Source organism: Artemia franciscana, chromosome 17, assembly GCF_032884065.1.
Source record: "Artemia franciscana chromosome 17, ASM3288406v1, whole genome shotgun sequence".
Classification (NCBI taxonomy): domain Eukaryota; kingdom Metazoa; phylum Arthropoda; class Branchiopoda; order Anostraca; family Artemiidae; genus Artemia; species Artemia franciscana.
Genome location: NC_088879.1, coordinates 26478295 through 26501839, shown reverse-complemented (window position 1 = coordinate 26501839; position 23545 = coordinate 26478295). Strand labels below are relative to the sequence as shown.

The 23545-nt window shown below is 35.8% G+C and overlaps 1 protein-coding gene across 6 annotated transcripts in view; it reads left to right on the top strand.

The window, feature by feature from the left end:
- The window catches only part of LOC136038075 (proton-coupled folate transporter-like), a 75430-nt gene that overhangs the window by 13243 nt on the left and 38642 nt on the right, over positions 1-23545 (top strand). For 3 of the 6 annotated variants that reach the window (XR_010620125.1, XM_065721071.1, XM_065721072.1), the window contains exon 1: positions 17976-18112. The gene's annotated coding sequence lies outside the window, so the exon portion shown is untranslated. Of the gene's footprint in view, positions 1-17696; positions 18113-23545 lie in introns of those variants that run through there. The other 3 variants (XM_065721068.1, XM_065721070.1, XM_065721069.1) reach the window with 3 other exon arrangements.

Below are 23545 nucleotides of genomic sequence, written 5' to 3'. Positions count from 1 at the left end.
GTTTGGTATAATTATTTATTTTTATTTCTCTTCATTTTCAGTCAATTATGCATAGACAGTAATGTTTGACCGTTTCACATTTAGATCATTGAAGGATTTTATTTTCTGTCCGTCTGTTTCAAATGGCTCTTTAATTTTCAATTACTTAACTCACTAGCCTAATTGTATAATGTACATTCCCAGATTGCTATGAAATCACGATCTTGTATCAGACTTAGCAGACATCTGCCATGCTTGGGATACTTATGTCATGCTTGGCACAGATCATTCACTCTTAGTACTGTTCTCACAGTTCCGCTATGCTTGGCACACTTCTGCCATGCTTGGTACTAGCCACCTGAGGTATATGATTTCTGAGAGTGAAAAACCTCTCAAACATTCATCCTTTTTCTTTGGGTAGTTTACTTTTGCATGTGCGGACTGTTTGTTTTCGTTGTTGTATTTTAATGGGGGCAGATACGATGGACAAGGGTTTTTAAATTCGTTTTGGGAAATCCCAAACTTTTTACTGTTATCGCTTTTCTTCTATTTCAATAAAAATTCTTTTTTATGTGCTTTAACCCGTATGCGCCTGAGAGGCTATATTTCTTCCAAAATAAGTTCATTAGTACGGGTATGCATTGAGTTTTTCGTTTTACACAAACTTTTCCTCTTGTTATCTTCCCAATAAATTAGTTTTATTTCCATCAATTCTGTTTATGTGCTACTTTTTCATAGTAAATTTATGATGGAATGGCGGATTAGTCTTCTTAGTTATTTAGCAGGATGAGATTGAGGAGCACAAAAACACAAACGTACGCAAACACAGGAACAAGTCTACACACACACATCAAATTACCAATTACGCACTTATTGTTTGATGCAAGCTGTGCTAGAGTTTTGTTCGCAGGAATTCTTCAATTCAATTCAATCATATATATTTAAATAAAAACACATAATTACATGTACATAATCTGCCAGGAAAGCACAAAAGTGCTTGACTAGGGCAGAAACTTAACTAAAGAATAATTAAACAATCAACTAACAGAAACAACGAATCAACTGGATTTATCAAAAAAGAAAAAAAGAGAAAAAAGGGGAGTGACGAAGAGAAAGAAAAGAAAAAAAAAGAAAATAAAAGAAAAGATCGAAAAGAGGAGGACCGCATGATATTCAAATCTAAACAGTATTTCTGGAACGACCCTTCACTGCTCGCTTGAAGGTAGTAAGGTTATTTGAGTTCCGGATTTCCAAGGGGATTGAATTCCAGATAGCTGGTGCATATCCGTAGAAAGTCCTTTGCGAAAGCCAAGTTGGGTATCGCACAGAAGATTCTACTCCTGGAGGTAATCATACATTCTTTCATGGACTACTTTCTCATAAATCTTCGAAAAAAAGGTAAAATAGAAATGGATCGGTAATTACTCGGTTCATTTTTTGACTTCCCTTTGTGAAGGGGTAGCACTCAGGCTAATTTAAGTCTTTCTGGAAAAGTTCCCTCTTCAAGTGATAAATTAATCAGATGAGTCAAAATAGAAATAACAATTGTTTTTGTTGCTTTAACGATACTTCATCTACTCCACAGGATTGTTATTTCATACACATAATTATTTCATTTATTTCATTTTCATCACAATTTGTAAAAAGGAATTCAGAAGTAACATGACGAGGTTTAAGTTTGGGGACTGGTGGACTTCGAGAACTGAAGATTAAAAGAAAATAGCCAGGTGGGTGTTTCACCCACCTGGCTAACTGCTTGCAATTCTCAATACCCAAGGGTTCTCCCAATAGTCAAACAATTTTCATTTCCAAACGGACTCGGTCTCGGTTGAGGTTTGGGAGGGTTCACGCTTTACATTTCAAAACAGACACCCATCTCGAAAATAAAAGATTTGTCTACTTTTCGTACAAGTTCTACCATTTGCATTCAATGCACATCGAATCAAAATCTCTGAGCGAAAAAATATAGGATTACCCTTTAAATTGATGTGCAAAAGAAAACACTATTTTTAGCTCAGCAGTGGGTATATTTTCTTTTACATAACCTGTTCATTTAAATTAATCTCCGTAGAATCTAACGTGCTTTTGCTAAACAAACATCTTTTGTTTTTTTCTCCCACTTGTTTATGTTTTTGTCAAGTCTCATAAACGAGTTTGCTATCGAATAGATACTAGCAGTGGCGTTATTAAGATTCTTAGAATCTGTTTCAGAAATTGGGCGGGAACAAAAAAGACCATTAGCCTTAATGATAGTCGAAGATCACCCCTTTTCACAATGTCAAGTCTATTGCGATCTTTTGATAACATCTGAGAAACACGACTAAATGACGCTTCAACAAGATAAGACATAGGAAAAGCAAAGGGTACTTTGTAGCAATGTCGGTTGTTTTCCATATATTGTACTTTTCATCTTTGAATTTTGCATGCATTATTTCATCACTTTGTATTTCGTTGAGGGGCTCATGCAAAGATATGTCTATTTCGGCAACATTAACTTCGAAAGGAATTGAAACCTAAATCGGTATATCCATCCCGAGTAGGTCACTAAACCGAGTTTGCATATCCTCACGTATATTTTCCAAATATTCACAATATAATGCAGATCTTCATCTTGCAAATCAATGCTAGCACAGGCCAAACAAGGAAACTGTTCAAATTAAAAAAGAGGGGAAAGGCTGGGAGGAGCCATGGATAAAGCCAAAACGAGGACCTCCTCCTATTTTTGGTGAAGATATTGAGGCACAAGCTGTAACCTGGGCGAAGGACTGCCAAAAAGTCGGGTTTCCAGTTACAAAGGAGCAATTACGAAGCACTTTGGGACAGGTAGCGAAAGAAAAGGGTTTGTCTCATAAATTTTCAAAAGATGGGATACCAGGGGTAAGGTTCATGGGCAACTTTTTAAAACGAAACAATGACCTGACAGTACGTATTGCGGAACCGACACATGGGGGGAGGGCGACCTTGACAAAAGAGAGAATTCTCAATTTTTTCACTACCTCAAAAAGAGTAACTTCTGACAGACAAAAACATTCTGAGAATGACTACAAATCCTGCTTTATGGTTTAACTGCGACGAGACTATGATTAGGTACGATCCACCTTTGCCGGTTTTAGCACAGAGGGGATCTAAAAACTATGGTTTTGCTGCGTAAAGAATTTCGTTAAAGTAAAAGAATGCAGGGCTAAAGTCTAGTCTATTTCAAAATTAAATAGAGTAGTGTGGTATGTTAAAATACTAAAAATGATTTGATTCTATAAATTGTCGTTTATTTTAATCTATAGCGAGCGTAATTATCTTTTTTGTCCTAAAATAATCTGAATATTCTAAACAAGCAAAACTTTCACAAATGCAATATTTATCAATATAATACAAAATAAACAAAAATAAGCAAAATATATACATTTAATTACACTCTCTGGGCTAAAGACTATTAAATAAAGTGGGATATAGTAAGCGATTAAATTGGAATGCTGAAAATATATAGGCTACAGCGATAGAATAGTCAATAGTCCCAGTAATTTGGGGAAATCCAACCATTAAGAATTTAAGCCTGAATTTTTCGATGTAAGCCTGCGACAGATATCTCTACTTTGTTTTAAAGTCTTAGCGAAATTTGTCATTTTATTTTGTTTTAGTTACGTCTGAATTAAGGCTTAATTTAGCAATTTGTCCTTATTGGTTTAATTAAACACGATGAAACTTTATTTTTGGCAATAATTCTTATAGGCTTGCTTTTTTTTTCGTTAACTGTGGACCCAAAAAGATTTTGACGAAGACACTTTTGACTCTAGATTTGCTACGAAAACAGATGAAAATTTTTGACATATATTTTGACAAAATGACTGATTTAGTCTGCACAAGTTGTGTGCATTGCACAGAGACCACACCCCATTTTCTCCCCCAAAATCAGTGGCGCCTCACCGTGACGGAGAAGTGTAACAAAATGGAGTTAAACTGGGTAAGATTTGCCATTAGAGAGAAAACATAAAATAAAAGAATATAATGGCAGAAAAACTGGGGGAGGAGGCAGCTGCCCCCAGGCCTAGAACTGCCACTAAATAAAATTAGGAATTTTTCACCCAATGATATTTTAACTCATTTTGGACAAGTACACTGCTTAGATTTGAAGCCTAGATTTAATTGCTTATTGATTTTTAGAAAAGCTTATATTTCGATGACGCATCGTAGGCTATAGTGTTCACGGTGGAACACTACATTTTCATAAAGTTGATCACGAGGCCATCACTAGATCTTCAAGTCTACGAGTTCCAACAAGAGTCCATCTACAGTCCAAGCGTTTCATCGAAAAATTTGCCATTGACCACCGAAGTTTGAAAACAGAAGATTGTCTTAAATTTATTAAATAAAAAAAAAAACAAGTTTTTTTTAACTGAAAGTAAGGAGCGACATTAAAACTTAAAACGAACAGAAATTACCCCGTATATGAAAGGGGCTGCTCCTTCTTCAACGCCCTGCTCTTTACGCGAAAGTTTGACTCTTTCTTTTAACTCTACTTTTTGAAAACAGTAAAAACTTTAGCGTAAAGAGCAGGGCGTTAAAGAAGAAGCAGCCCCTTTCATATAAGGGGTAATTTCTGTTCGTTTTAAGTTTTAATGTCGCTCCTTACTTTCAGTTAAAAAAACTTGTTTTTTTTTAATTTAATTTCTGAACGTTTTTTAGTTAATCCATGTTTTGATTTCGGCTCTCCGCAGATGAATAATTAAAGCGAAATTTGCATATTTATTTATTTGGCTAAATGGCTTTCCCATAGTTTTGATCGAATGATTTTGCGAAAAAAGGAGGGGAAGGAGGCCCAGTTGCTCTCCAATTTTTTGGGTACTTAAAAAGGCAACTAGAACTTTTAGTTTTTACGAACGTTTTCATTAGTAAAAGATATACGTAACTTACGAATTAGCGTACGTAACAAACTTCTATGTTCGTATGTTTTTACTACGTATATGAGAAGGTTCGCCCACTCGTCAATAATTCTTTGCATTAAAGCTTAAATTTTGTCCCCTGAATCACAAAGGCCGTAGAATAAATAGTTGAAATTACTAAAAATCCTTTAGCGTAAAGAGTGAGGTATTTGGAGGAGGTGAACCCCTTAGATCCGTAATATTTTCTGTTCGTTTTAAGTTTTAATGCTACTCCACACTTCCAGTTGAAAAAAAACTTTTTCATATGTATTTTCCCATTGTTTTTTTAAATAATGCTAGAAAATGCTGCGCCCCCTTTATGGAAATCTTCTTCCCCCATGACAAATTCCTCCATGGAAAATTTCCCCCACATAGTCCCCTCTTCTCAACCCCCTCCCTCCCGACCAAAAAATCCCCCTGAAAACGTCTCTACATTTCCCAATAACCATTAATATATGCAAACACTGGTCAAAATTTGCAACTTGCAGCCCCTCCCACAGGGACTGTGGGGGAGTAAGTCGTCCTAAAAGACATAGTTATAAGGTTTTTTGACTATGCTGAATAAAATGGCTATCTCAGAATTTTGATCCGACTGCTTTGGGAGAATGAGGGTGGGAGGGGGCCTAGGTGCCCTCTGATTTTTTTGGTCACTTAAAAAGGGCACTAGAAATTTTCATTTCCGTTCGAATGAGCCCTCTTGCAAAATTCTAGGACCACTGGGTCGATACGATCACCCCTGGAAAAAAAAACAAAAAAATAAACAAACAAATAAACACGCATCCGTGATTTGTCTTCTGGCAAAAAATGCAAATTCCACATTTTTGTAGATAGGATCTTGGAACTTGTACAATAGGGTTCTCTGATACGCTGAATCTGATGGTGTGATTTTCATTAAGATTCTATGACTTTTAGGGGGTGTTTTACCCTATTTTCTAAAATAGGGCAGATTTTCTCAGGGTCGTAACTTTTGATGGGTAAGTCTAAACTTGATGAAACTTATATATTTAAAATCAGCATTCAAATGAGATTCTTTTGATGTAACTATTGGTATCAAAATTCTGTTTTATAGAGTTTTGGTTACTATTGAGCCGGGTTGCTCCTCACTACAGTTCGTTACCACGAACTGTTTGATTCTTTAAAACTGTTATATATAAATTATTTTCATTATATTAAGCTACAATATATGTATGTTATTGCATGTTACATTGTTGTAAATAAAATTTTTAGGGTACGTTATTGGTCGAAGATATACCATTGAAAATAATTGAAGAGGCGCCATTAAAGGCCATAATTAAAGATTTCCGCCTCCCCCCCTAATGATACTGGATCCGGTCGGGATTTAAAATAAGAGATCTGAGTTTTGAGGTCCTTCTAAATACGAAATCTCAGTAAGATACGATCACTCTTTCGTAAGTTAAAAATACTTCAATTTTTCTAATTTTTTAGAATTAACCCTCCCCCCCCAAACTCCCCCAAAGAGAGCAGATCTGTTCCGATTAATCCCGTATCTAGGACTTGTTCTTATCCCCCCCCCAAGTTTCATCTCAATCCCTATAATCTAAGCGTTTTCCAAGATTTTAGGTCTCCCTCCAACTTCCTCCAATGTTACCGGATCTGGCCGGGATTTAAAATGAGACCTCTGAGACACGATATCCTTCCAGACATAAAATTTCATTAAGATCACATCACCCGTTCGTAAGTTAAATATACCTCATTTCTCTATTTTTTCCGAATTAACCGGCCCCCCACTCCCCTTGCCAGCTGGTCAAATCGGGAAAACAACTATTTCTAATTTAATCTTGCCCGGTCCCTGATATGCCTGCCAAATTTCACCGTCCTAGCTTACCTGGAAGTGCCTAAAGTAGCAAAACCGGGACAGACAGACAGACCGACAGAATTTGTGATCGCTATGAGTGACTTGGTTAATACCAAGTGCCATAAAAACTATCGGGAAACACTTAGCAAAGTGCTATTACTGCCTAGGCGTGTTATATAACGCTCATTTCGCTTTTCTACTGTACACACTGGACTAGCTACTCCGTAACGTGAAGACAGAGTTGCATTACTTTATATATAGAATTACAAAGACAAACAATTATCAGCATAAAAATGATAAGAAGGTTCTTAAATAACTTTATTCGTATACCATCAACAACCGGACCAGTACCAGCTTTTAAATTCTTAAATACCAACTTGGCCATTCACATCACCCACTTTGTTATCGAAACACACACACTTCAAAACAAGGAAATTGATTCTTATCTTTTCGTTTTCATCCTTTTAGAACGGAAACCTTTCAAACTTAATTTTCAGTCGAAATTTTGTTCATCGGGTTAATTATAAATTCATTTGTTTAGCTCGCTAGCAACTGAAAACAATCTTTTTTAATGTTATTGTCTGAGTAACTAATTTGATTTTAGCGTTGATAATTTAAACTTAAAATTTGAAAGAGGACGAACAAAATTTTTCAAAAGAATGTAAGGACCGACATTATAATTTAAAACGAACATAAATTAGCCTATTACGTGAGGGAGGTTGCTCCATAATGCTTTCTTATTATGAATAGGCAAATAGGCCTAAGTGCTTCTGAAAGTGTTTAAACGAGGATTCTATTTTTCGTTCGGGGGAGGGGGGTATTTACCCCTGGAAAATACCCCCATGGTTGATTGATCTCCAATCACTTTTTACTTATAAAAAAAGTACTAGGTCTACTTCTTTCAGCACAAAAGTTTTTCTGTTTTTCTTAAGTGAGAAAAAACAAAGAAGTGTGGGCATTTGGACGTAACCGTACCGGATTCGCTCTCCTTGGGGGAGTTGGGGGAGGGGTTCAGTGATTTAGTGCTTCTGTACGAGCTAGGACGATGAAAATTGGTAGGCGTGTCAGGGAGCTGCACAAATTGATTTGATATAGTCGTTTTCCCAGATTCGACCATCTGGGGGGCTAAAGGGAGAGGAAAAATTAGAAAAATTAGGTATTTATAACTTATGAGTTGGTGATCGGATCTTAGAGAATTTTGATATTTAGAAGGACACCGTGACTCAGATCTCTTATTTTAAATCCTGACCGGCATTAAGCCTCTGATTTTCTTTTAAATCAGTCTGTTGATTTATATAATAGAAAGTAAATGTATGAGAAGTACAAAAATTATTAATTTAAGTTTGGATTATTGTGGTGTCACGAAAATGACACCATCAAATTCAGCGTGTCAGAAAACCCTACTATAGAAGTTTCAAGCTCCTATCTACAAAAATGTGGAATTTTGTATTTTTTGCCAGAAGACGAATCACGGGTGCGTGTTTTTTTTTCCAGGGGTCATCGTATCGACCAAGCGGTCCTAAAATGTCGCAAGAAGGCTCATTCTAACGGAAATGAAAAGTTCTAGTGCCTTTCTTGAGTGACCAAAAAAATTGGATGGCACCTAGGCCCCCTCCAACGCTCATTTTTCCCCCAAAGTCAACGGATCAAAATTTTGAGATAGCCAATTCGATCAGCATAGTCGAAAACCTTAATAAATATGTCTTTGGGATGACTTACTCCCCCTCAGTCCCCAGGAGAGGGGCTGCAAGTTACAAACTTTGACCAGTGTTTATACACAGTAATGGTTATTGGGAAGTGTACAGTTTTTCAGGGGGACTATTTTGGGTTGGGGGGAGGTTGAGGGGAGGGGGATATGCGAGAGGATCTTTCTTTGGAGGAATATGTCACAGGGGAAGAGAAATTCAATGAAGGGGGCGCAGGATTTTCTAGCATTATTATAAAAAATCAATGAAAAAATAAATATGAAGAAGTTTTTTCAACTGAAAGTAAGGGATAGCATTAAAACTTAAAACGAACAGAGATTATTACATATATGAGGGGTTCATCTCCTCCTAGATACCTCGCTCTTTACGCTAAAGTATTTTTAGTAATTTCAACTATTTATTTTACGGCCTTTCTGATTCAGGGGTCATTCTTAAAGAGTTGGGACAAAATTTAAGCTTTAGTGTAAAGAGTGAGGTATTAACGAAGGGATAAACCCCCTCATATACGGAATAAAAATATAAGAATATAAAAATTCATTATGCAAGTTAATTCTTAAGTTACGTATATTTTTTACTAATAAAAATGTTCGATAAAAATTAAAAGTTGTAGTTGCCAAAAAATTGGAGGGTAATTAGGCCTCCTCCCCCACCCCTTATTTCTCAAAATTGTCTGGTCAAAACTAAGAGAAAGCCATTTAGCCAAAAAAAGAATTAATATGCAAATTTCATTTTCATAATTTATGTGCGGAGAGCCAAAATCAAACATGCATTAATTCAAAAATGTTCAGAAATTAAATATAAAAAACTAGTTTGTTCCCTTCTCAACGCCCCGCTCTTTACGCTAAAGTTTTTTACTGTTAATAAAGCAGAATTGAGAGAAAGAGTCAAACTTTAGCGTAAAGAGCGGGGCGTTGAGAAGGGAACAGCCCCTGTTATTCACGGACTAATTTCTGCTCGTTTTAACTTTTAATGTGGCTCCTTACTTTCAGTTACTAAAAAATAGTTTTTTTTAATTTGATTAACTTGCAATTCAAATCAAAATATGGCTCATTCTTTTTTATATTTTTTTGGCAGGCCACACGACCCTACACAACTGCTCATTTATTTCATTTAACTGCATAATTACACCATGTGCATCTTTTTCATTGTCCTCTAACGCTTTCAACTTATTTTTTACTTGCGATTCCAAGAGCTCTCTTTTAAATGCCTCAATATCTTATCTGTTAAATAATTTCTAATTCGTTTTTCTAAACCTACTTTTCTAAACCCCACATTGTAGAAATTTCTTACTCGTGGGACGCGGTCCTGAAACTGCCCAACCTTCAGCTGAAGCTTAATAGCTCTACGATCAGATCTAACTAAAGCTAATGTTCCCATATTAATTGATTCAGGTACAAATTGCGTTTTAATTAGCGCATAATCTACAACACTAGGAGTTGGTCCCGAAAGGCAAGTAATCATCAGATCATGTTCCCCACAAAGCGCCAGGAGCTTTCTTCACCATATATTTATTTTTGTTTTTTCATCCTTGTTACTTCGTGGTATTCTACAACAAATTGGGACAAAATCACCTAAATCTGGGATCAACACATCTAAGATCTCAGCCTCCATACCGGTATTCGCATTAAAATCCCCCATCAACACGCACTCCAGATCTCTCTAACTTTCTTGTATTAACGATAATTTTTCTTCAATAATTTCCCTAGTATTTTCTCGACTGTACGAAGTATTCCGTGCACGTAAATTAATTGCTTTGGGAGTAAACCCAAAATTAATTGCTTCCCATATTCATAACAATTACACAGTCAAAGCGTTTTCAGATCTACTATTAATTCTCTCACAACTTTCAATAGCAGGTGCTTTGACCAAACCCGAAATGCCACCCTAATATTTATTATTTCTTGATACATTACGCACAAACTTTGTTCGTTATCTTTCCGGTCTTGTCGGTTTAAAACCATAACCTGTCATCGGATCTCAAAATGCAATTTAGAAGTCTATTAAAAGTTTAAAAAAAAAACTTGGGTTGGTTTATTTTGACTTTAATACCATTTAAGGCTTGCTGGGGGGAGGGGTTGCAAAAAGAAACCTTAAAAAACAAATGTATTTTTAATACGTCTCTTGTGTTGGAGAAATTTTTTTGGGGGAGCAGGAAGGTCTAATCCCTTCATCCTCCTTTATGGGTCCAGTATATGAAAGGGGCTGTCTCCTCATCAACGCCCCCACTCCTTATGCTAAAATTTAACTCTTTGTCACAGTTGTACTTTTTAAAACAATAGAAAACTTTAGCATAAAGAGCGGGGCGTTGAGGAGGGGACAGCCCCTTTTATATACGGAGTCATTTCTATCCGTTTTAAGTTTTAATGCCGCTCCTTACTTTCACGGAAACAAACTTTTTTTATTTAATTTCTGAACGCATTTGAATTAATGTAGATTTTGATTTTGGCGCATCGTAACTGAATAATTAAAACGAAATTTGCATATTATTTTTGTATGGCTAAATTGTGTTTTCAAACTTTTGATCGGACAATTTTGATCAATAAGGGGCGGGGGAGGTGGCCTAATTTCCCTCGAATTTTTTGGTTACTTAAAAAGTAACCAAAAATGTTTTTTTTTCAAATAAAGCTGGAAAATCCAGCATCCCCTTTTTGGAAATGCGCTTCCCCGTGATAAATCCACCCCTTGGAAGGATCCTCCCACGTATCCCCCTCCACCCGACCATAAAACGTTTTATACATAAAATGTTGGATTTCACACGTTTTATGCTTTAAACATCTTTTTGTGTTGGATAAACATTTTTTTGAGGGAGAGGGAGGGGACCTAGTCCTGGGTTCGGTCTTGCTATCATTGATAGCCTATATTTTTTATGGCACTTTGTATTAACCAAGTGACATATAGCAATAGCAAATTCTGTCGGTCTGTCGCGGTTTTCTACTTTAGGCACTTCCAGGTAAGTTAGGACGATGAAATTTGGCAGACGTATCAGAGAGGCCCACTCTCTTTCGGGGAGCTGCGGGGGGGGGGAGGGTTAATTCTGAAAAATTAGAAAAATGAATTATTTTTAACTTACGAAGGAGTGATCGGATCTTAATGAAATTTTATATTTGGAAGGATATCATGTCTCAGAGATCTTATTTCACATTCTGACCGGATCCGGGGAAGGGGAAGTTGGGGGGCGGAACCTAAAATCTTTGAAAATGCTTAGAGTGGAGGGATCAGGATGAAACTTGGTGGGAAAAATAAGCACAAGTATTAAATACGGGATTGATATAACTGGGACGGATCTGCTCTCTTTGAGGGAGTTGGGGGGGGGGAGATTTAATTCTAAAATATTAGAAAAAATGAGGTATTTTTAACTTACGAAAAAGTGATCGTATCTTAATGAAATTTCATATTTAGAAGGATCTTGAAACTCAGATCTCTTATTTTATATCCCGACCGGATCCAGTGTCATTGGGGGGGGGCGGAAATCTTGGAAAACGGTTAAAGCGGAGAGATCAGGATAAAACTTGGTGGAAAGAATATGTACAAGTTATAGATACGAGATTGACATAATTGGTACGGATACGTTCTCTTTGGGGGAGCTGGGGGTTATTAATTTGGAAAAATTAGAAAAATTGAGGTATTTTTAACTGGATCTTAGTGAAATTTGATATTTAGAAGGAACTCATGTCCTAGAGCTCTTATTTCAAATCCTGACCAAATCTGTTGATATTGGGGGGAGACCGGAATTCTTGGAAAACGCTTATAAATGTCGTAGATACGTGACTGACGTGACCGGACTGGATCCACTCTCTTTGGGGGAGTTAGGTGGTGGGGTTCAGTGCTTTGGCGAGTTTGGTGCTTCTGGACATGCTAGGACGATGAAAATTGGTAGGCGTGTCAGGGAACAGTACAAATTGATTTGATTTCCTTGATTCCCCGATTCGGCCATATGGAGGCTGAAGGGAGGGGAAAAATTAGAAAAATTGAGGTATTTTTAACGTACGAGTAGGTGATAGGATCTTAATGAATTTTGATATTTAGGACCTCGTGACTCAGAGCTCTTATTTTAAATCCCAACCGGCATTAAGCCTCTGATTTTCCTTTTAAAACAATCTATTGATTCTTAGACTTTTGCTAGAGCTCATGCCATATGAGCTCTTGGCTCTTCCGACCTTGTCACAAGTGCCATATGAGCTCTTAGCTCTTGTTTTCATGTGTATCCCAAAATGACCAGTAAATTCAAGAAAAAATTTCAAGAGAATTCAAGAGATCCAATGAATTAAAATCGAATAATTGCTGACGTCAAACCATGGCTAATCAAACAGTTCGTGGTAACGAACTGTAGTAAGGAGTGACCCGGGTCAATAGTAGCCGAAACTAAAAAACTGAATTTTTATAACAATAGTTACATCAAAAGAATTGCATTTTAATGCTGATTTTAAATACATAAGTTTTATCAAGTTTAGACTTACCCATCAAAAGTTACGAGTTTGAGAAAATTTACTTTATTTTAGAAAATAGGGGGAAGTACCACTTAAAAGTCATAGAATCTTAACGAAAATCAAACCATCAGATTTAGCGTATCAGAAAATCCTACAGAAGAAGTTTCAAGCTCCTACCTACAAAATGTGGAATTTTGTATATTTTGCCACAAGACAGATCACGGACGCGTGTTTCTCTTTTTTTTTGTTTTTTTTTTCCCCAGGGGTGATCGTATCGACCCAGAAGTCCTAGAATGTTGCGAGAGGGCTCATTCTAACGGAAATTAAATTCTAACGGTATTAAGTGACCAAAAATATCGGAGGACACCTAGGCTCCCTCCCACGCGAACTTACCTTGGAGTAATTTTTCATGGTGGAAGAAAATTTCCATGAAGGATTTTTTGCATTAAAAAAGAAAAAAATAAATATGAAAAAGTTGTTTCAACTGAAAGTAAGGACCAGCATTAAAACTTAAAATGTTTATGTTAAATTGTAAATGTAAATGTAAAATTGTAAAATTAATTACTTCAAAATAATGTAAAATTAATTAATGTCTTAAAATGTAAAATTATTACGCACATGAGGGGTTTACTTTCTCCTAATACCTTGCTCTTTACGCTAAAGTAATCAACTATTTATTCTACGGCCTTTGTGATTCAGGGGTCATTCTTAAGGAATTGGGACAAAATTTAAGCTTTAGTGTAAAGAGAGAGGTATTGACGAGTGGGTGAACCCCCTCATATACGTATACGAATATAGAAGCTCGTTTCGTAAGTTAATTCGTAAGTTACGAGTATTTTTACTAATAAAAATGTTCGTAAAATTAAAAGTTCTAGTTGCCTTTTTAAGTAACCAAAAAACTGGAGGGTAACTAGGTCTACTCCCCCGCTCCTTTCTTCTCAGAATAGTCCAATCAAAACTATGAGAAAATCATTTAGCCAAAAATATAAATTAATATGCAAATTTTGTTCTAATTATTCATGTGCGGAGAGCCAAAACCAAAATATGCATTAATTCAAAAACGTTCAGAAATTAAATAAAAAATAAGTTATTTTTAACTGAAAGTAAGGAGCGACATTAAAACTTAAAACGAATAGAAATTACTCCGTACATGAAAGGGGCTGTTCCCTGCTCAACACCCCACTCTTTACGTTAAAGTTTTTTTTACTGTTTTAAAAAATGGAGCTGAGAGAAAGTCAAACTTCTGAAGTTTATTCATGTAAGCCTCCTCGCCTCAAAGCTGCTCAGTCTTCAAATGAGAGCTATATCTTTCAATCTGAACAGGGGCGGATCCAAGGAGGTTACGGGGGTGCAACCCCCATGCCATGGTGTTGTATCTGTGGTTGGAACTGCTTGCTCTAGTTTGGATCTGGACGAAAGTGATTTTTTTTTTAAATTGAATTTTAATAGTTGAGTTTTTCATAAATTTGTCAATATTAAGACTGTTTCTTTTTGCAAAGAAGTTTGAAACAAGATATTAATCACTTTGTATGGTCTCTGTTAGATTTCACTATTGTTGTATACCCTCAAAAAGTCTTTAATTAAATTTGCGGGTTTTGCGTATTACCGCAAAACCCAACTGCGAGGCAAAAATCTTCATTTCGTAATAACAAGGAGAAATTTAAAATCCTAACTTCTTTAGGCTGTCAAAATGATATTTCAGGATTGTGCTGTCCCAACGGGACTGAAAAGCAAAATATTTTCTTCTTTTTATTGTCAAAAATTTGTTTTCGAGTCTTGCTATGGCACTGAGGCAAAGAAATTGATAGGCCTATCATTACTTTTTTGGCAGTCTGTTTTGGATTTTTGGGTTTGCTTTCGTGTGAAGTGTGGTGGCTTTTACAACAGAGCCTAGTTGTTTTTTAGGGGATTTGTATAATAGAAAGTAAATGCATGAGAAGTACAAAAATTATTAATTTAAGTTTTGGATTTTTGTGAGGAAATGGTGGCCACTTTACTGCCTATTTTCATCCAATTAAAGATCTACATTATATGACATATCACCTCCTCTGTTCATCCTAAAACATTAAAATAAAGGCGAAACTCGTTTAGCACTTCAGACCATTTCCAATACCTACGACGCATAATTGTCGAGGTTCGCTTTAAATTGCGGGTATTTCTTTGTTCGCAAGTTTATCTAAGTGATCGTAGACCTCTTGAAATGAAACAGATTAACAATAGCTCGTTGTCATTCCCGTTCATTCTACTGAGTTATATATCTCATTATAAATTCATTTGTTTTGCTGGCTAGCAACTGAAAACAATCTTTTTTAATTTTAGTGTTGTCTGAGTAATTAATTAAATTTTAGCGATTGCAAGTCAAACTTACAATTTGAAAGAGAGAACGGAGAACAATTTTTTCAAAAGGAAGTAAGGACCAACATTAGATTTTAAAACGAACATATATTAGCATATTACGTGAGGGGGGTTGCTCCAAATTGCTCCCTTATAGGGGGTTGCTCCTAATAGGCTAATAAGCCTAAGCGTTTCTGAAAGTGTTTAAACAATGATTCTATTTTCTGTTCGGGGGGGGGGAGTATTTACACCCAGAAATTACTTCCATGACTCATAGATCTCCAATCACTTTTGACTTTAAGTTCTTCATAAAATTTTCAATAGAGAAAATTTCTGTGAGAGAAATTTTTCATTGGGGAGAGGGGGATTTCCCGAAAATATTTGCCACACATTGGGGTCCCTCGTGATCTTAAAAAGGGTCATAACTTAAGTGAAAACAGGTATTTCTTCAAATATAAGTATGCAAAAGGAGTAGGCTATTTTGAGGTGGAATCGTAGCTTATGCAAAAAAAAATTCTGGAAGAAATCCAACCCTAGAATTTTTTTTATAAGAATGGTCCAATCAAAATTTCGAGAATATTATCCTGCTTTCTATGGCTGTAATGAAAGATTAAGATGGCTAGGGCACGCTTTGCGGAAGAAGGATGACATATTACCGAAGATTGTTATTTTTGACCGACCGTCTAGGGCTAAACAGAAAGCTGGTCATCTGCGGGTGGGGTGGGAGATTTCATAAAGACATATTTAAATGAAATGGGAATTTTCTGGGAGAGTGTAAAGAGGGAAGCTTTGAATAGATTGGGATGGAAGAGGACTGAGCTTAGCCGTGTCGACCTAAGGCGGCTTGGTGCTGCGGTAATTTGTTAGTAATAGAAGTATTATTCTGTTCAGAATAGTTGAAAAGCCAAACAATTATACCTTTCAAGATACCCCGATCCTCCTGGGAATTGGTCTAAGTTACAAAATTTGCCTTTTTGCCTACGTTGTCTATTATAGGGAAGTATACATACATTTTTTGAGTAGGGAGATTTTCTGCTAGTGAAATTTTTCACGGGGAGAATTTCCCATGTGAGGCAAGTTTCTAGGGGGTAAATTTCTCATGAGAAATTTTACAACAGGGGAATTTGCTAGAATTCTTATACAAAGTTTAACCATAAAGAGCGGGGCGTTGAGGGAGGGACAATCCCTTTCATATACATGTTATATGGTTTTAAGATATATTAATTTTGTTTTAAGCATCTGAAATTCATTCATGTAAGCATCTTCACCTCAAAGCAGCCCAGTCTTCAAATAACAGCTAGATTTTACAATCTGAACAGGGGCGGATCCAATAAGGGCGAGGGGCGCACCCCCATGACATGGTGTTGAATTTGTGGTTGGGACTGCTTGCTCTGGTTTTGGTCAGGACGAAAGTAAATTTCCTTTGTAATTGATTTTTAATAGTTGAGTTTTTCACAAATTTTTCAATATTAAGACCGTTTCTTTTTGAAAAAAAGTTTGAAACAAAATTTTAGTCACTTTTTGTGGTCTTTGTTAGATTCTACTAATGTCACATACCGCCAAAAAGTATTTAATTAAATTTAGGTTTATCAACAGAATCTGTTCCTATTACCGCAAAAGCCAACTGCAAGGCGAAAATCTTCATTTCATAATAACAAGGAGGAGAAATCTAAAATCCTAACTTCTTTAGGCTGTCAAAATGATATTTCAGGATTGTGCTGTCACAATGGGACTGAAAAGGAAAATATTTAGTTCTTTTTACTGTCAAAAGATTTTGTTTTTGAGTCTTGGCACTGAGAAAAAGAAATTGATAGGCCTATCATTACTTTTTTGGCAGTCTGTTTTGGTTTTTTGTGTTGCTTTTTTTTTGCCAAGAGGGGTGGCTTTTACAACATAACCTAGTAGTTTTTTAGGGGATTTGTATAATAGAAAGTAATTGTATGAGAAGTGCAAAAATTATTAATTTAAGTTTTGAATTTTTGTGAGGAAATGGTGGCCACTTTACTGCCTATTTTCATCCAATTAAAGCCCTGCATTATATGACATATCACCTCCTCTTTTCATCCTAAAACATTAAAATAAAGGCGAAACTCTTTAGTACTTTAGACCATTTCCACTACCTACCTACAATGCATAATTGTCGATGTTATTTTTAAATTGTGGGTATTTCTTTGTTTGCAAGTTTATCCAAGCAACCTATTATGCACCCCCCCCCCCCAAAGAAAATCCTGGATCCACTATTTTCTCTCTGAAAAACCCATTTAAAATAACAAATCTCAAACCATTAAACTGTCTAATAACAAGACCAAGAGCCTGAGTCATAGATCTCAGCAGAGAATGTCTAAACAGGTTTTTTGGAATTGACCGTGAAATAGCAAGGCTCTGACTGTGATTGTGTATTATTGCGTAATATCTTTATCAATTGAAAAAACATATGACCCGGTATTAGCTGAACTGATAGCTTTTGCTAAATTCGAAAACAGGTAGCGCTGTATAAGTAAAACTATTCAAATTAATGACCTACTTGTTCAGAAAACAGAGACAATTTTAAATGTGAAAAAATCAAATTTCTAGGTGGTATAATAAAGTAGTTATAGTAGATTGAATGTCAAATAGTGTGAAGAGTGAACAAAGTGACTGAGTACCGGTGGGTTTACCTAAACTAGTGTGTTACTTAAACCTGTTAAATGATGTGTATCAAGGCGAGACAATATTAGTGAAATGTTTAATTACTGTTGACCAATCTTAGCTTTGGGAGGCAAATCCGCCTTCCCTTGTATTTTCAACCTTCCAGGATGATTTATTTAGAACCATTGAATGAGGACCTAAGTGACATCTGCAGTCAAGAAAGGTCCGAAATCTGCTGCTGCTGCTGCTGCACAGGTCCTGCAAAATTATCGTTAAAAAATCAATTACCTGACATCCATAGCGTAGGTAAGCTTATTACCATCTATCATTATTATGTATAAAAGTCAGGTTGGCCTCGGAGAATATATTGTAGTAGGTATAAGCCTAGACTTGAGACTATAGAGAGTGAAACTCAAAGAAAACAATGCTTACTTCATATAATGCAGAAAAAAAATGTAGCAAACAAATTTTCAAAGCAATTCCACTATACTTTACCCCCATCTCCCCTTTATTGTGCAAATATATAGCCTAACCCAAATAATATATTTCCCATTTGCCTTTGTATTTCTTGATTTTGATATGTTGTTTCAACTACACAGGTTGAAACATGAGTGATGCATGGCAAAGTGCACCTTTTTCTTCTGCTTACCTATGTATAACTAGCTGTTCAGGTGGCGCTGTGCGCCACCCCAACACCTAGTTGGAGGGGGTGCTTTGCAACCCCCCCAAGACCCCCAGCACGTGTAAGTTGTTATGTCTCATATTAGTTACATGCCATTGTAGTTGTGTCCCTGTGTCCCACCTCTGAATATAGATAGATATATATAGGTTTTTAACTACATAAAACTTGCAAATCTACAACATTTTTTGCTGTCCCATTGCCTGTGGATATAAATAGATTGTCAGGTTTACCAACTCAACATGCAATATATAATTGTCCATGGGAAAATCTGTATTCAGATCTATACCTCATTGTTCTAATGATCGCCCTTGAGCTTTGTTGATGGTGATGCAAATTGAACATTCCCTGTGTCCCCATTGTCATTTATATATCCCCTTGTGCCCCCTGGCATCCCCACTGTAGTTGTATATTCCCTGTGTCCCAGTGTCCTGGTCTGCAGTGTCATCTTATAATGATGTCATATACAAAGCCTTTTATACTTATAATGACATCATACGCAAACCCAAAAACAAACATGCCTACAAACAACTTATTTATATATATATAGATAAAGTTTCTTTTTTAGTTTCCTTTTTTTTAGTTTTGCAGCTTTTTTGTTTTTTAGCTTTTTTTTCTTTTTAGTTTTTTGCCTTTTTTATTTTTTTGCTTTTTTTTAAAGTTTTTTCTTTTTAGGCTTTTTCTTTTTTTAGCTTTTTTTGCACCATATTAGTTGCACGCCATTGTAGTTGTGTCCCTGTGTCCCACCTGTGAATATAGATAGATATATATAGTTTTTAACTACGAAAAACTTGCAAATATACAACATTCTTTGCTGTCCAATTGTCTGTGCATATAAATAGATTGTCAGGTTTACCAACTCACGAACATTCAACTTATAATTGTTCTTGAGGAAAACAATCTGTATTCAGATCTATACCTCATTATTCTAATGATTGCCCTTGAGCTTTGTTGATGGTGATTGCTAATCAAACATTCCCTGTGTCCTGGTTGTCATTTATATATCCCCCCTGTGCCCCAGCATCCCCGTTGTAGTTGTGTCCCTGTGTCCCAGTCGTCATTTATATTCCCTGTGTCCTGGTTGTTATTTGTGTCCCGGTGTCCCAGTCTGTAATTTCTCTTTGAGTGTCCTGTTCATCATTTATATTCCTTGTGTCCTGGTGTCCCGGTCTGTAATTCTGTCAGTCAACAAAGATGATGTCAGTCGACAAACAACTTCATGACAACATACAGCTCAATCCTTATAATGACATCAGTCAACAAACATGACATCAGTTGACACACAAACATGATGCCAGTCAACAGACACACACAAACAAACAACTTATTTTTATATATATAGATATGAACACATCACTCAATATGTCTGTATGATCCCTCCAAATATACTAGTTTCTCCCTTTGATTTTGAGCCCTGGGAATGACACCTTGATCCTCTTTATTTGCCATTTGAATAACCTAAAATACCAAATTGTAAAAATTACCAAATTTACAAAACTGGTTTAAAACAATCATAAATGCTTTCTCTGTCAAGTAATAGAAATGCAGCAATTCCCTTAAACCCCATTCCCCCTGATGGACAAATTTCAATCATGTTTACAATAAACATTCTCACTAATTTTTAGAATAACATGAATTTTTCTTCCAGGTGATCAATTACTATTCACTATAAAGCAATAGAAAAAGAAAAGGTGATACTATCATATGCTATTTAAAATTTTGATTTGAATATATAGAGTTGGCCGTATGTTTAACCATTAGGAGAAAAGGGGTCTAAGGTGATGCAATATGCTTTTAGGGATGAGATAACTCAGCAGTTATGTTTGTTTTAAAATAGTGGTAAAATTCTAGTTTAGTGACATTTTGCTATCTTGGAAAAGGGTTAGGTTAGGAAAATGAAACTTTCAGGGATGGGTCTACATGCTAAAGTGTGTCCTGGGAAAGTATTTTGAAGTACCTACCTCCACTCCCTCTCCTTCTAGAGGGTCTTGACCTTTGATGGTACCATGCAATTAATTTCTAATGGTAAAGCTTCTAAGGTGCTGTTGTACAACCATTTTCTAATCACATGCTGTCACTTTAATTGTCCCTTTAAGTACTCAATAAATTTGCAGAAGACTGATTTAATAAATTCAGAAAAGGCATAAAAAGGCAAATCCAGTGGTATGTTCATCTTTTACAATGGAAAAAACTAAATATTTAACTCATCAAACTGATTTTATATCAAAACTTGGTAGGAGTTGAGCTTATGCCCTGTTCTAAACTGAATACTAGGTATATATACTTAATAAACAAAGACTTATTTTATAAGGTTTAGAATATTTATGTCTATTAAATTTTCAGAATTGCTTGCAGAATTTCCCAGCCCCCAGTGGTATGGAAAGTTCTTTTAACACCCAGGGTAGAATTTCAACTTTTGTTTATATTTTAGAGAAAAATAAGTGAATAGTGCATTTTGTAGACTTAATATATAAACATTAGGATAAGACTTGTAGTTACTTCAAAGCTGTCTAGGAAACTCCCCAAATTACAAGTAGATCTCTTAAGTAACCCAAACAGCATACATAGCCACCCTATTTATGACAAGATCTTGGAGCTCACTTCAAACTCCCCACTAGCTGTGCACAAGAATAACATTGACAACCTCATAACTAGTTGCATGCAAAATCCAGCAATGTTGCTTTCTTCATGCTATGTGCCTAAAAGCTTTGGATCACAGATGAGATCACACAACTCTGCAATAAAGAGCAAGACAGAGAAAGCATAGCCAATACAAGCAACTCAAACATGCTTTAGAAGAAGCAATATGTATGGCTCACTGCATGTTAAGGAAAAATTGGAATAATTAGGAACTGCTTTCAAGAAAGGTGACCCACTCTTCTTGTGAAGAAAAGTAAAAGAATTTGCTAAAAAGAAAGTCCTCAGGGTTAGCTCCCTCTCTTGATGAATATGGCAACCAGATACTATTCATATATGGAATTCAATCTAGATGGAAAGAGTAATTTGAGAATAAACTAAATTCAACAATCCTCCCTGACCCAATTGTACTTTCTAGTTTCTCTGTAGTCACTACAAACACAAGCCCATCCCCCACCCTTTTGCTGAGAAGCAGCCATCAAAGTTCTGAAAACCAACAAAACTGTTAGTCCTGATGGAATATAGACAAAACTTCTGAAAGCCTTTTGAACCCCTTGTTGATATTTATCACATAATTATCACAGCTGGTTGGAAAGTTTCTGGTTTAAAAAAATGATTGGTATAAGTTATGATTGATCTCTCATCTTTATTTTGTCCAAGGTTCAGTCATGGTAATCAAGCTGGAAATAAATTTGAACTCCTCTAACAATGTGCTTAGAAGGAATTCCAAAAAGAACTGATATGAATTTATTTTTTAAAACTTATGGTGCACCATTGTTCAGTCATCAGCCACCAAGCATGATTGTATCTGCTCTTTTAGAGTTGAAATCCCTCAAAATTATTTAACATCAACTTAGATAAAATTAGACACGACTTGTTAGATATGTATTTACTTTGTCTTGATTGTAGGATTTGAGCATAAGTGAAGTTCTAGATGGGAAGGGACTACTGGTTGTTGAAGGCAAACAAACCTAAGGATCCCTTTTTGACTAGTCCAGTCATGTAGATTGAAATAGTTTTATAAATTTGGCTTTCAGTAAGGTATAACATTTTCACCTTTTTTCAGATTACATGCCTAATGTGATTTAATTTTGGACGTCGTCAGTCCAAAATTAGGTTGTTCAGGGTAGTGGTTACTCTTTGGTTACTGTTTGGTCTGTTTTGACCTTTCTAAAAAGAACATCAAGCTCAGAATTCGCTATACAAGCTTTAATGGTTTTAATGTTGAAGTAAGAAAGCTTGTGTAGAGGGTACTTAAATGTGTTTTATACCTTCACACCATAGCAACCTTTTCTACCTAAGACTTCGTTCACGTAAAACCCCAGATCGAATCAAGTTAAGTTGTGTATGACACTCTTCTCGTTGAAAGTTTTGTATGCTTAAATTCAGTTTTAGGTGTATTAAAAAAAACAAGTTTTTTTTTACTGAAGGTAAGGAGCAATATTAAAACTTAAAACGAACAGAAATTACTCTGTATATGTATGGGGCTGTCCTTTCCTCAACGCTTTGCTCTTTGCACCAGACTTTGACTCTTTGTCACAACTCTACATTTTAAAACAATAAAAAGTTTTGCTTAAAGAACAAGGGGTTGAGGAGGGGACAGCCCCTTTCATGTTTTCAAGTTTTAAAGTAGCTCCTTACTTTCAATTTAAAAAACTTTGTTTTTTAATTTAATTTTTGAACTTTTTTCAACCAATGCAAATCAAAATTCGGCTCGCCATACATGGAAAATTAAAGCAAAATTTGCCATTAATTGTGGCAGATTTATTCTATATATGAAGAGTTGCCCCCTCAATACCTTGATTTTTACGCTAAAGGCGTTAGCACTTATAAAAAAGTTTTCTATTCTAGTTAAACTACCCCTGTATTTCAGTTTTAGTAAACAGTCAAAGTTTAGTGTAAAGAATAAGGTATTAAGGAGGGGCAATTCTTCATATATGGAATAATTTATGTTCTTTTTTTCAAAAAGTGCAGGTAAATCTGGCTCACTCTCTATGAAATATACCCCTCCCCGTCACGGAAAACTCCTCCATGGGAAAGTTTATCCAACGTAAAGTGTACCCCCCCCCCTCTCAAATTCCCTCAAGACAGTTCCGTCCTCGCTGAAAATTCCACCTCCGTCAAAAATTGCCTGTGGACAATTCAGCCTGAAAAGTTTTCCCTAGCATTCTTTAATTTGAATTAATTTTAAAAACCTTTTCCACAAATCAAGTTTTTCAAAGAAAAAGTTAAGAGCTCCATTACGCCAAGAATAAGCAAAAATAAAGTCAAATAATCTTCAAAAATATATAACTACCTCAAATCACTATCAATAAATAAATGAAACTCAAAACAAACAGTTCCGTCCTCGCTGAAAGTTCCACCTCCCTCAAAAATTGCCTGTGGACAATTCAGCCTGAAAAGTTTTCCCTTGCATTCTTTAA